This window comes from Scyliorhinus torazame, chromosome 9 (assembly GCF_047496885.1).
Source record: "Scyliorhinus torazame isolate Kashiwa2021f chromosome 9, sScyTor2.1, whole genome shotgun sequence".
Lineage (NCBI taxonomy): Eukaryota > Metazoa > Chordata > Chondrichthyes > Carcharhiniformes > Scyliorhinidae > Scyliorhinus > Scyliorhinus torazame.
Genome location: NC_092715.1, coordinates 145,727,966 through 145,742,951, shown reverse-complemented (window position 1 = coordinate 145,742,951; position 14,986 = coordinate 145,727,966). Strand labels below are relative to the sequence as shown.

At 48.2% G+C, this 14,986-nt stretch overlaps 1 protein-coding gene across 2 annotated transcripts in view; it reads right to left on the bottom strand.

The window, feature by feature from the left end:
* The window catches only part of rorb (RAR-related orphan receptor B), a 328,457-nt gene that overhangs the window by 116,748 nt on the left and 196,723 nt on the right, over positions 1-14,986 (bottom strand). The window lies entirely within an intron of this gene.

Genomic DNA, 14,986 nt, shown 5'->3' with positions numbered 1-14,986 from the left:
TGGCCCTGCCCGCAGAAGTAGCAAGGTGTGCCCCCATGGTGGGCGGGTCGCCGCGTGGCGCAGGCCTGTAATACGGGCGAGTCTGAGGAAGTCCGGGGGGGGCTGGCAGAGTCCGCGGGGTAAGTACCCAAGTTATGTCGGGCCACCTCCAGCAAGGAGGCGAGCGTTAGCGTCTCCTGGAGGTCTTTTGCCCCGTTTTCGAGCAGTCGCTGCCGGATGTAGGTCGAGCGGATGCCGGACACGAAAGAATCTCTGATGTGCAGGTTCATATGGACTTCCCCTGTCACATCCTGATGGTCACAGTCCCTGGCCAGCGCGGTGAGTTTCTCAACAAACTCGTCGAGCGATTCCCCCGAGCGCTGCCGGCAGGTAGAGAGCAGATGCCGGGCGTGCACCTCATTGACGGGTTTGACAAACCGCTTGCGGAGCAACTCAATCGCTTCCTCATAAGTCGTCGCCTTTTCGAGCGTGGTGGAGATTCTGTGACTCACCCGGGCATGGAGTAGACGCAGCTTGCGTGGCCCCAGGATGGAAGTCTCTGCGGAGTCCAGGTAGGCCTCGAAGCACCGCAGCCAGTATTTAAAGATTTCCTTTGCCTCCGGCGTTCGTGCTTCCAGATTGAGCTTCTCTGGTTTTAGGCCTGCGTCCATCCTGAATCTAGTTTAGCCTAATAAATTGAGGTACCCTCAATAATGATGCTTAGAGATTAAACTGTAAAGAAGGCTTTATTAGGCTAATAACTATGCTACAGATTTAGACGAGAGCTGACTGCTATACAGACCAGGAGGCAGGCCTTTATGTATGGCTCCCAGATGGGCGGAGCCAGAGGCGGAGTCCCCAGGGTTTCAAACCTGGTCTTAAAGGGGACATCACCTTACATGATGATAAGGCAGTAACCGTTCATCACAGTGGCCTTTCGCAATTGTGGTTGTCATTGGAAAGTATGTGTATTTGAGAATGCCGGATGAAAAAAAAGTCAAACTTTTGGACCACAATTCATGATCAAGTACTGCAACCCACTGCTTTTAATTATGCTTTTAATTCAACCCACCTGATGGGAAGAGTACAGGCTCGGGTTGGATGTCGATCTTATACCCCGCCTGATAGTCTCCATTGGTGGTAATAGAGCACAGATTTGGACTAGATGTAAAACAGTTGCCTGATCCAGACCTGTCCCAATCCTACTCTGCGGGTTAGGCTAAAATCATGATTACAGAAGCTGAAGGAACATTACTGGCCAAAAGTCAACTCTGGCACTGTGTTACTTCGTTTCAATTTACATTTTCTCTTGTAGAAGCAAAAAAAACTGATCTGATTGAAATAATGACGCTCTCATTGTCATTGATCTCAGAAAATGTCACCTGCATTAAACAGGTAAAGTGCTGAAGCTATTCTGTTTTACCCCGTTCTAATGAAAAAACTAGTCTTAGTTTGTTGACATCAAGCGCAAGATTTGAAGGATAGAATAATACGATCTTCTATAAACGGATGATCTGACTGCATAATACATGAGCTATGGAGTAACAACTGTTTTATGTCTGGTCAGGGCATAGGTTGTAAAATAAATTGCATCAAGCAGTTCAAGACTAAAGCATAAATCCGGCTTTGAAATGCACATTTGACTGCCAGTATCCATCAGCAATTCCATTTAAACATGAATACACTGAGAAATGTCAGCACTTTCACTGAAACGAAAGAGAGCTTTTCTCTAAATCCAGTGTTGACATTCATAATATTACTACAGGTGGCAAAATGATCTGCAGTCTGCAGTATAGGATTGAATAGAGCTGCATAGGAATTAAAGGAGAAGTGATCTGAGGTAAAAAAGGACCAAGCTACTTGTTAAAGGTGTTGGAAGACAATAAAAAAATAATTGAATGTCTAAGCATATCAAATAGGGAGAAGTTAAGCTTCAATCCAACATATTTAATAACAATAATATTAATCTTTATTGTCACAAGTAGGCTTACATTAACACTGCAATAAAGTTACTGTGAAAAGCCCCTGATCGTCCCATTCCGGCGCCTGTTTGGGTACACAGAGGGAGAATTCAGAATATCCAATTCACTTGACAGCACATCTTTTGGGGCGTGTGGGAGGAAACCGGAGCACCCGGAGGAACCCCACGCAGACACAGGGAGAACATGCAGACTCCATACAAACAGTGACCCAAGCCGGGATTCGAATCTGGGACCCTGGAACTGTGAAGCAACAGTGCTACCTACCCACTGTGCTACCGTGCTGCCCCACACACTGTTAAGTTTGTAGGAAAACATGTTCCCTTTCATTAATGCTGTAATATTTATATTCTTTTTTTTTACGGATTTGCATTAAAGCCTGCATCAAAGTAAAAACATTGTATACCATCTGTGCTCCTGGAATGATTCCATAATATTTATTTTGAAAGATTCTTGCAGCTGTGATCATTTGACAACTAATGATTCTGCTTTCATTTTGTTACCTTTCTATACAAATACCATTGGTATCGTCAGATAGTCGGACAGAAGAAAATTGATGAGTAAAACACTGGAGTTAGGATTTGGACAATGCTGTCCAACAGACATTTCTGACCAGTCCCAGCTGTGGCTATGTGACACCTTTTCAGTCATGTGTGAATTTTAGTAATAAATTCCTTGCACACATTCTCACAATACAACAAAAAGTAATCCACCTGTAGATGTTTATTCAACAAACACCCATCATCATTGAGTGACCAAAGAAACACTCAAACAATCGAGAAAACCCTGGCACATGCTGATTCTTGCCTTCAGTATAAAAAGCTTAAAGTATGTATGCATACAGTGTGTGAACACGGGTGTTAAGAACACATCCAAGAACAGTGTCCCCTACTCATTGCTATTTACTATCATCAATGTAATTAGCCACATCCGAATTTCCAATTAACAGCTAGTGGCTAACACATTGCACGACAGCGGACTGAGGGATTGAATGCCAAACTACATTCAACAATAGCAACTTATATTTATATAGCACCTTTATTTTATAAAGTACTTGTGAAGTACAAATTGAACGCTTCCTTATGTTAAAGTATGACACTGAACCACATAAGGAGTTACGAGGTCAGATGACTAAAAGCTTGGTATGGCAGCCAAGCAAGGTAGAAGTTGTGAGGCGTGGGGAGGGAATTACTGAGCAAATGATGCTTAGCCGCTAATGATGGAGCAATTATAATTGGGAATGCCCATTCGGTCAGAATGAGAGGAGGGCAGGCATCCAAGGGTTGCGGGTCTGGAAGATTTACAGAGGTAGGGAGAGGCAAGGCCCCTGAAGGAATATGAAAACTAGGATGAGAACTTTAAAGTCAGGATGTGGCTTGACCAGGAGCCAATGTAGGTCAGGAATCACAGGGCTAATAGGGGGACATGACTTTGTGAATTAAGGCACTGGTAGTTGAGTTCAGAATGACCTCCAGTTTACAGAGGCTAGAATGTGAGAGACCAGCCAGGATTGCACTGGAATAGTCAAGTCCAGAGATAAAGGCTTGAATGAGGGCCAGATGGCAGGATATCCCACCCCATGACTGAAAGCGGGCAGGAAAATGCATTTCTGGTGATCATAGCAGCCCTGCCGCTGTTTAATATTCCATGGATCATTGGCTGCTGATAGGACCTCAACAACCTAATTCTGGAGGAGCTCCCGCCTCAGAATGCAGCTGGCCAATCTGATTGGCTGCAGCTCTGGAATTTCAGTGGTGCCACCAGGAGTAGCTACCACTGCTGGGATTACAATTACTTCCACCAGTCAATGTTCTGGAGCCCACAGGATCAGGTACATCCATGGTCTTGTGGCAGGGATGGGAGGGGAGGCCCGAGGGGAAGGAGTGTTGGGGTGGGGGATTGTGATTGCAAGATGAGGTGGGGAGTGTGGTGTTGGGTGCTCTGGTGCACAGATGAGCCAACACAGTTGTATGTGGTACAACTCTATTTTATTTTAACTCTTTTATACAGTTCGTTCTGGATACTCTGCACGTGCTGTCTCCCTGAGTGTGTCGTGTAACAGGTCTGTCCTTGTCCTTGTCTCCAGCTAATACTGTCCTCCAGGTGTCGTGTTTGTGCTTTTATATGTTTCCTGTCTTTGTCTGTGATTGGTTGTGGTGTTGTGTGTTCTGATTTGTCTGTTGGTGTGTCTATCATGATGTGTGTGTTTGAATATCATGACATCCCCCCTTTTTACAAAGATATGTGCCTACGTGGTTATAAATATAATCGTGTCGTGAGTGCATCTAAGAGTGTGTGTGTGTGTTGTGTACAGCGTGTGTATATGACGTAACTATTTACATGGGGCGATGTCGGGTGCGTCACACTAACAAGGTTGTACCATAACAAAACATGAATGCGAGGAAAAAAAAAAAAAACTTGAACAGTGGTCCGGTCAGACGATATCTGGAACGATAAACAACAACAGGTTATAATACAGAAGTGTTTGACTTTTTGAACGTATGAACAGCGTTATAAGTCCAGTCTAATGGGTGACCGCCTCAAGAATAGGCTGGTCCTCAAGCCGGTTCAGCTGTGGAGATTTGGGTTCACACTGGACTGTTGGAGGTGATGCTGTTGCCGAAGTCTCTACTTTTCCATTTGTTGTACTTCGTGCAGTGCTTGGTTTTTCATTCGTGCAAATATAACATTCAACATCTTTGTTAGTGTTGCCTTGGCTGTCGTTTGGTTTCCTAAGTTTTTTGCTGGCCAGGTGTATATTGTAGCGCATTCTAACAGCCTGTAACACAGTTCCTTTGTGTATTTCTATGTGCTGAGATGTTACTGTAGTTAGTAAGGCCTTAATTATCTGCAACTGAACACCTTGGTCGGTTTGTGGTGCTTGAGAACAACCACATATTGTCTCTATAATTCTATCAATTAATTTCTGTAAACAGTCAGATGACGTGCTGACTATGCGGGGACATTTCGACTGGCATGCCAACTCAAAAGGGAGAAAATACTTATCTGCTTCAATAAAGTTTGCCCTGGATTTGACAGGTGGCAAGGTCCCAGAAACAGCCTTAGCTTCTGCATGGGGAGGATTTTAGCTGCTGTGGCCTGGTCACGGGTGGCGATGGAAGGGGCATGATCCGTGGCATCTCCACGAAGTCATCCTTGGGAACCAGTGGAGGATCCGGCGTGTGCGTACGGTTCAGTTGCGAGCGTGGAATGCGGTGCAAAGCTTGCTGATTGCGCCTATGCCCCAATCCATCCGCCCTGCATGCCAGAAACAAGGTGGAGTCTTTTTTCTTTTTATGTTTGTGGTGGACGGCATCTTGTAGCCGATGGGTCGTTGCCATCGAAGAAGCACCGCCACTAATGTCATGCAAGGCGATGACTGTGCCAGATGTGGAAGTTGGCAGAGACCGTGCACACTGGTTCCGGCCACCTGCTGTGCCGGAAGGGCGACTCCGCAGAGAAACGTCGAAGCATGTCGCCTTGGAGAGAGAATTGTTCCTCGCATCAACGTCTGGTGATGGCGCGAATTGGTGTGTCCGTCTTGGACCGCCGGTGCTGGCACTGCCACTGCCACTGCCAACCCAGTGGGACTGCCACGCGATCCATTCACTGTCGCCGTGGCATCCGCCGTCACCCTGAGCGTGCCATCACCGAGGCCGCGACACCGCCCGTCCGGAGCAAGGTCTGGCGTGCGCGAATCAGAGTCGGCGCTTGGTTGCTCCCCATCTGGAGTCCGGTCTGCTTTCCGTCGATGCTCCCCGTCCGGAGTCCCAACAGGTTCACTGGAGGCAGCCGAGATTCCCTGAAGCTGCACTTCTGGAGTCGGAACATGCAGGAATGCACCGTACCAGTGGAGAGGCTCGAGCCATCGAGGGTGGAAGCGGTGCGCCGCCACCGCAGTCGTCAGTGGTCCCACCGTGCTCGTCGAGTGCCTCGGTACGCACTAGGCGAGGTCTGTCACCTTGCACCTTTTGCATGGGAAGTGGGATGCTGTCGTCACTCGTCTCACATCCCGTAGATAGATCCCCATTAGCAGCTTGCTGTTCACTAGGGTTGGGCAAATTGTCAGAATTTTCATCTGGTGGTGCACACCATGTCGGTGGACTGTCATTGTCTTGCCGTTGTCCTTCATTTGGGCTTTTCTTCTTTGGAATTTTAAATCTTCCCCCAGACATTGCAGAACCTTGTTTATTACCCCCAAATTCTCCCATATGTATGGTCTCGAATATAGGATCCAATGTTTCTATCGACATTGTACTATTTTCCAAAGAACATTCAGTTTCACTTTTCTTCTCAGGTACCTCATATGTATCTTTGTCTAATGTACATGCCTTCATGGTCTCTGGGTTTGATTTTGCTGGGACTGGCATGGTCACAGTCTCTCTTTTACTGTTCTCAATTGCCAACATTATACTCCCCATACATAACTGCTTAATCACTGGGGTTAGTGTGGTACAATGGATAATCGGGTCGACCTTATCTGCATCTTCACCATTAGTGGAAAGCACACTTGGTTCACTTGAAACTGCTGCGGGTTTTAAATTTGTTATCTGGCTACTCGATGTCGGTGTCCTCAGGATTCTTGCTCCAATGTTCTGCTCATTTATCAGTGGAGTGTGTTTAGATTCAATGCAGTTAATGTTCCCCTCAAGGTTTGAAGAGTCATTACTGACTAACTGCTGGTCTCCGAAGTTGGGACTCTGCGGTGTTGAGTTGAAGGGAGACATTTGTCCCTGCTGTAGGTATGATTCAGGTTGTGTTATTTCCATTAACTGAGGATCAATGTCTTGTCCATTTTTTTTTGTACTAAAACACTGGCAATTCTCAGTCTGCTCCTTTTGTGACCGTGCAGCATTATTAATCTCTGTTCGGCTACAATGATTCTGAAGGTCAGCGCATGAACCTTTTTCCTTCGGGCTTGGAAGAGGAGATTCCTTTGGCTTGTCTTCAGTTGGGCTTGAACAGTCATCAGCGCTGTGCCCTTCATTGTAGCATGAGAGACCGTCATGGTCATGCTGCTGTGCAGTGGGGCGTGGTAGGCTGTCATAGCCTTCTTGCTGTTTACGTGAGCATGGCAGACTTGCATTGTCTGCCGCTAGTTGGTCAGAGGAGGTTGCTAGACCCTCATGGTCTTGTTCCTGCAAGGACTGCACATAGGAGTCTTGCGTTGCTTCTATCGTGGAGGCTGTCCACGTGCGCTCTGTGGAGGCTTGTGACACTGGAGTCACTTCTTGTTCGTGCAAGGACTGCGCTCTGGAGTCTTGCGTTTCTGCAATTGTGGAGTCTGTCCACGAGCTTGCTGTGGAGGCTTGTGACTCTGGAGTCACTTCTTGTTCGTGCAAGGACTGCGCTCTGGAGTCTTGCGTTTCTGCAATTGTGGAGTCTGTCCACGAGCTTGCTGTGGAGTCTTGCATGTCTTCTTTCATTGAGTCGGGAACGCTGAGCGGGACGTGGACCACGCTCTGTGTGGCAGCAGGGCGCTCTCCGTGGGCTTGCACCGCTCCCTGTCTGTTAATGTCAGGCTGCTTCATCATCCGGCACTGATAAGTTGGGACGTCATATCTGCTGGATTGAAGATCTACAAATCCGAAAAATGAATCCGCATCTGCGTCGGATTCAATGTGGGGGCCGCCAATGTGCAACACGAAAGGTTCGTCCGAGTTATAGTCGTATAGGACCACGGAGCTATCATTAGGCTCGCGAGGTCCCGAAACACTGTAAAGATCGTCATCGAAGTATTCAAGGTCGGAATCATCGGCTTGTGCGTAGGTAACTGCTTGTCGGAGGGTTCTTCGGAGGTCAAATTCATCTCCTGGGTCAATTTGCGGCAATGTGCTGTCATTCCAGGTGAGGGAAGGTTGTTTTACAGCTTTAACAGATTTTTGGTTTTTTGATTTGGGACGTTTCCCTTTTAAATTGGATTTGGGACGTTTCCCCTTTAAATTGGTGCGGTCTGGGGCCTCTGACATCCTGACGCTCGGTATGTAGCACGTAGGAAGCAACTGCGCATGCTCAGATCGCTGTTCCTGTACCGATGGCCGTTTTCTTGACTGCGCATGCGCAGCATCTCGCGCATGCGCAAACGAAACATCCGGTTCTGCGCACTGCTCGCGCAACTGTGCTAGCGTGATACCTTTACCAAGATGGCCACCGACCTCGACCCAGCCCTCTCTCAGGCCCGGGATTTCGGCCTCTGGGAATTCGGGCTCCGGGATCCCGGCCACGAGGTGAGTACTGCCGCTTTTCTTACCTTTAGTTGCCGATTGGAGTGCGTTTTCTTCACAGTACTTGGAGAATTTGTCCAGGACTGACTGGTAATCGTACCTTTGCTGCTTCGTGAAGAACCTGAACCTTGTGAATATTTCTCTTGCCCTTGCACCGGCGATGGTGAAGAGAAATTCAATTTTTTCACTATCATCCAGGCCTTGGAGTTCAGCTGCCACCAGGAACAATTCGAACACTTGCCGGAATCGCCGCCAGTTTTCGCTGAGATCGCCGTGGCACTGGAGCGGCTGCGGAACCGGGAGCTGTAACATTTTGCCTGGGCACTGCTGGTTGTCTCTGTACACTGAGGTATGCTGGCAGGTATCGATCCACTCCTGTACCATGTGGTGTTGGGTGGTCTGGTGCACAGATGAGCCAACACAGTTGTATGTGGTACAACTCTATTTTATTTTAACTCTTTTATACAGTTCGTTCTGGATACTCTGCACGTGCTGTCTCCCTGAGTGTGTCGTGTAACAGGTCTGTCCTTGTCCTCAGCTAATACTGTCCACCAGGTGTCGTGTTTGTGCTTTTATATGTTTCCTGTCTTTGTCTGTGATTGGTTGTGGTGTTGTATGTTCTGATTTGTCTGTTGGTGTGTCTATCATGATGTGTGTGTTTGAATATCATGACAGGGAGGGATGCCCTGGAGTAGATTCCAGATCTAGAAAGGCTCCATGATAGAAATGCCCCCTAGTCTCACCCACCACACGCAAAATCGTAGACTAGTCAGGAGCAAATGTAAAAGCATGATGCAGTTGTCCCCACTTCCCTTCAATGACGTAGCAGGATTCCTGAAGTTCCAGAACATTATAGTATATTTACATCTCATTACCAGGCCTCTACACCTGAACCCCTGCTGTAAGAAAATCCATTCACCAAATGGGCAGTGTAAGAGAGCAGTGCATGGGATGGGGGAGGTTTGTGGTAGCAGGGGTTCCACATGACCTTTTGCACTGGGTCGCCTTTAAAAACAGCACCTTAATCTGTTAAAAAACTACGTTGCTGGCGGGGTGGGCCAAATCAGAGCCTACCCCACCAGGTACCTTGCTATTTTTCCCCCCAATATTCCGGTTATAACCCTGCGAGACCCACGGGGCCAACATGATTAACCTCCCTGTGAGCCTCCTGGGGTACAAGCTCCCTGCTGAGGGACGGAGGCCTATCATTGGCGTAGTTCATTCAGTGCCATAAAAACCTGCCCAGGTAGGAGCCGAGCTGCAGAATATTCTCGACTGGGACTTGTAAACATTTTCCTTTTGGAAATAAACCATTTTTTGACTCTCCTGTCTGAACTCCTCCATGACCACTAAATTGGCAATAAGGATAAAGCAGAACCATAGTCGGCGGTGCTAACCATTTGGAGCACGACCACCTCTCTTCACGAAGGAATAAGTTTTGCCACAATTTGAAAATTCTGCTCTTTGGCAGACTTGATGCTGCTGATACAGATGTAGAGGACTGGACTTGGTATGTGGAGTGTATGCACGTTAAAAAAAAAAAAGGTGAACACGATCGTTGGGGATGATTGCCTGATGGTGATTCTTCTGACCACCTGTGGAGCCCTCACTTTCAGCATCATAAAGAGCCTAATACACCCCGCGGCCCTAGACTCAAGACATTCGAAGAGTTCATGGCACTTGTGGCAAACCACTACAACCTGAAGACGTCGATTATCGTAGCGAGGTACCGATCTAATATGGCCAAGAAGACCCAAGGTGAGTCTGTTACCAAGTTCTTCGCAAGGTTGCGCAAACTGGCGGAGTTCTGCGACTATGGACCATCTCGACCCGAGATGCTATGGGACCGCCTTGTATGTGGAGTAAATAATATGGTGACACAGGAGAATTGCTGGCTGAGCCATTGCTGGACCTAAAAAGGGCCATTGAGAGCTCCCTCAAACGGGAAAGCACAAGGTAAGGAGTCCAGGAACTTCAGGGGATGTCAGGGATAGAGGGAAATAGCATAGCATGCAACCCATTCTGGCAAACTGCACCCCCTAAGACTGAAACCCCTGGAATCCCACCCTGGCCTGAACACAATGGGGACCAGGCCCATTGGCCAACGGCTGCTGCAGCCAGGTGGGACACCTCCCTGGAATCGATGAAGAATGCAGCACTTGCGGCCAGTGAATGCGCATAGGTAGGAAACCATAGGTCATCCAACAAACTTGTCGCCCTACCTAAGGGAGATGCCAGCTCAGAGCTGGGATCCTCCACTGAACAACCAGATGATGAGTAGGGAATGCTAGTGCATTGTATTGCCGTGCCACGAGCTGCTCCCATCAGGATGACTGTCCAGTTGAAAGGTCACCCGTTCGAGATGGAATTGGATATGGGAGCCACAGCTCTGTCATGGGGAGACAGACCTTCGAGAGTCAGGATTGGAGCTTGACAGTTGGGCTTGCGGGACACTGGCGCATGGCTAGCGACCGATACGAGGGAATCCCTAACCATAGCAGGCACGATAATGACCCCAGTTATTTATAGGCAGCAGTCAGTTAGGCTGCTGTTAATAATAGTGCGGGGCCCCAGACGGAGTCTGCTGGGCTATGACTGACAATAACACCTCTGGCTGGACTGGCAATAGATCTTCCGGGTGGGCACCGGAGGACTTTCTGAAGTCAAGATACCCCACTTATGACGTACCCAGAAGTCTTCCAGGAGGGCCTGTGCAAGATTAAGGGGGCCATGGCAAAGATATATGTGGACCCTGAGGTCCAGCCAAAGTACTTCCCGGCCTGCCTGGTTCCCTATGTGCTGCTGCCGATTGGAAGAACTCTGTATCATCTGATCGGTGCGGTTTGCTGTTTGGGCGGTGCCAGTAATCCAGGTACAAAACCATACACCTGTGCGGACATTATAACTTGACAGTAAACAAGGCCTCCAATCTTGACTGGTACCCAATGCTGCGGATAGAAGAGCAAACTGAAGTATCATTCCTTTTCCAAGATTGACAGAAGCCACGCCTATCTCCAATTGGAGCTGGATGGCGATTCCAGGAGTTACATAACTATTAATATCCACAAGGGCCCAATGCGTACACAAGATTGCTGTTTGGAGTGTCGTCGGCTTACGCAATTTTTCAACGGGTTATGGAGAACATCCCGAGAGGGCTACTTGGTGTGGCGGTCTATGTGGGTGACGTCCTAGTTGCTGGAACCATGGAAAGGGAATACCTGAGCAACCTGGAGGAAGTCCTCTGCTGGTTTTCCAAGACAGGCGTCTGCCACAAGAGGGGAAAGTGTGTTTTCTATGCTAAGAAAGTCACATACTTGGGGTAGCGCGTGGATCGGGACAGGCTACACCCAGTTGAAGAGAAGGTGCAGGTGATAAAGCAAGCCCGCACTCTGGAAAACGCAACAGAGGTACGGTCGTTCTTGGGTCTCTTAAACAACTGCGGGAAATTTATACCGAGAAATTTATTCTTGGCTTAACAACTATCCTCGGCCCACTACTCACATTGTTGAAGAAGCACCAAGAATGGGTGTGGAGAGCGTCTCAGGGGGAGGTCAAGGTGAAGCAGCAACTATCATGGTTGGGATAATTGACACATTACGACCCCTCAAAACCCCTTTTGGTAACATGCGATGTCTCGCCTTACAGAATCGGTGCACTGCTGTTCCACCACATGGCTGCCGGTAGGGAAAGGCCGATAGACCGTAAAGGACTTTGGCTGTTGCGGAGCTCAATTACACCTACATCAATAAAGAAAGTTTGGCCGTCGTATTTGGGGAGAAGAAATTTAATCAATACATGTATGGGTGTCGATTCACCATTGTAATGGACCGTAAGCCATTGCTCGGGCTTTTTAAAGAGAACAAGGCAATCCTTGTTATTGGCGAAAGTACACCACATCATCGTACACAGGGGCCAGCAAGATAAGCTGCTCGAGGACCTACGAGCCTTTGATGCCAAGATGCAGGAGCTCAGTGTGGAAGACAGCATCCTCCTGTGGGGGCTCGCATCTGGCCCCAAGACAGGTGTTATGGGCCAGGGTTCAGAGAACCCCAAAGTGTATCATGGAGTTTACCTGACCCACAACTTTTAATAGATTATGGTTCTGGGGAGCACGCGGACTTGCCTTACAGGTGTGATGCACCAGAAACTATAGTACTTTTAAATTTTAAAAATGTTTATTTATGAACCCAGTTAACACCTTATAAACCCACAATAAACATCTTAACAACTACCAACACCAATAAATCCCCCAAAGACTCCAGTACGCTACAAGTAATTCTTACTCTTTCCTTGCAGCATCCATAAGACAAAAATAACCCTTTGTACAGAAAGCCATCAGGTTTAACTTCACTACTGAGAACAGTTACCACGTTAAAATCACCAAATGGACATTCATAAGCTTGCAGAGATTCATACACATCTTGCTGTGGCTGCAGCGTCTCCAAAACTAAAACAAAACTAAACACACCCTGTAGCTGCAAGCCCAAAGTGAAAGTAAAAGCTGACAGACAGCCCAGCTCCACCCACACTCTGACATCACTGCAGTAATAAACACCCATTTCTGAAAGGTACACTCACATGACACAGGGCAGACAGGCAGGATCCAGGATCTGCACAACGGACACCCAGAAGTGTTGAGATGCTAATAATAGTATTATTGTCTAAGTAGGCTTACATTAACACTGCAATGAAGTTACTGTGAAAATCCTCTAGTCACTACACTCTGGTGCCTGTTTGGGTACACTGAGGGAGAATTCAGAATGTCCAATCCACCCATCAAGCACTTTTGGGAGGAAACTGGAGCACCCGGAGGAAACCCATGCAGACACTGGGAGAACGTGAAGACTCCACACAGACAGTGACCCAAGCCAGGAATCGAACCCCGGTCCCTGGCGCTGTGAAGCAACAGTGCTAACCAATGTGCTAACACGGTGGTGACCAGGCCTGGATGGTGCGATCGAATGACTGACCCAACAATGCAGCAGATGCCAGGAGCAGCAGGAGCTCCCATCAGCCGCCCCACTACATGCATGGAAATGACTAGTCGGTTCTTGGGTGCGCCTGCATTCCGATTTTTGCCGGACCTTTCAAGGGTCAATATTTTTATTCATGGTAGACGTCCACTCCAATTGGATGGAAGTCCATCGGATATTATCCACCACGTCGAAGGCCACGGATGAGAAGCTACTGTGCTCAGTATCCACGGAATCCTGGAGGTGCTGGTCACAGACAATGGCACTCTGTTCACCAGTGACAAGTTTGAACGCATTATGAAGATAAACAGGGTGCGGCACATCCGCATGGCTTGGTATCACCCTTCCTTGAACGGGCTGGCCGAGTGAGTGGAGCAGACCTTCGAGAGGGCCAAAGAAACCAACCATGGGTGCTTGGAGATGCTATTGGCATGGTTTTTCTTTAGCTACTGGACCACGCCACATGCACAACCTACATAGGACCGGCGGAACTGTTGCTTGGCTAGAGACCCAGGGCTGCCTCAGCCTCTTGTTCCTCAATTTTGGTGGAGAGTGCAATGTGGTCAGGACTTGCAGAGGCGAAGCCAAGGCAGGCAGACGTGGACCAGGAGTTCAAACTAGGTGATGCGGTGTACAGCCAAAACGTTGGGGACAGTGTCCGTTGGATTGCAGGGACAGTGGTACAACAGACCTGACTGATTTCATACCAGATGAAGAAGTGCGAATGGAGGGTGTGGAGGCACCTTGATCACCTCAGGAGCAGCGGGCCAGTGCTAAGCCAATTACCACCAGAACAGTCTTCCTGTCACATCATCCCAGCACATGAGGGTCTGGGGGCATCGCCCCTAGGGGCCCCGACACCGAGATGCGAGAGGTGGTGGACTCTGACTCTGAGATGGAGACCCAAGCAGCCAAGGCGTCCGATGGAAACCTTGCCAGGGATCAGTCGCCAGCGGTACCTCCCAGATGGTGATCGTGGAAGCCATGTTTCCCGACAGGTTATACACCCCCAGACCCAGCCCGGCATCCACTGGAAATGCAGCCGTAGGCAAAGGGGAGAAGGTGTCCTACTGCTCTACCTTCTTCAGATGGACTTACAGACTTCGGGGGGGGGGGGGGGTGGTGGCGGGGGGGGAGGAATGTCATAATCCCCACGAGACCCATGGGGACAATCCAAATCATCTCCCATGAGCCTCGTTAAGTATGAGCTCCTCCGCTGAGGGGCGGAGGCGCATCAGAGGGCTAGTTAATTCAGTACCATAAAAGCCGGCCCAGGTAGGAGCTGAGCTGCAGAGTAATCCCGACTGGGACTGTTACTTGTAAATACTTTCCTTTTGGAAATAAACCATTTTTGGATTCTCCTTTCCGGACTACTCCATGACTATGCAAGGTCCCAATGAAATGATGGAGAAAGCTGCTATTGGTGCCAGTGGCTGAACACTGCTTTTCCCACTTGCAGCAGCACTTTGCCAAATACAGAGAAAACTCCACCCCAGAGTTCTAAAGCTTAAGTAACCTACTGTGACCATTATCTGAATGTGTCCCCATCTGGACCAGAGTGGTGTCCATGTGTAGTGAGACAGAAGAATGAACAAGTTAATTTACTTGGTATTTATAACAAATATATACTTTGAAAATTTGGTCTTGTCGGTAAGCAATATTTTGGTGGCAACATGCCCAGTTAGTCTGCATGAAAGGTTATCATGAACTATCATAAGCAAATTGTGAAAATTCCTCCATCCAAATGAAGGTAAACCCAATAAGAGTGTTAGTTAATTATGTCAGTTACTGCACGTACAACGGAACATTTTAGATTATGCATTCAATCCAC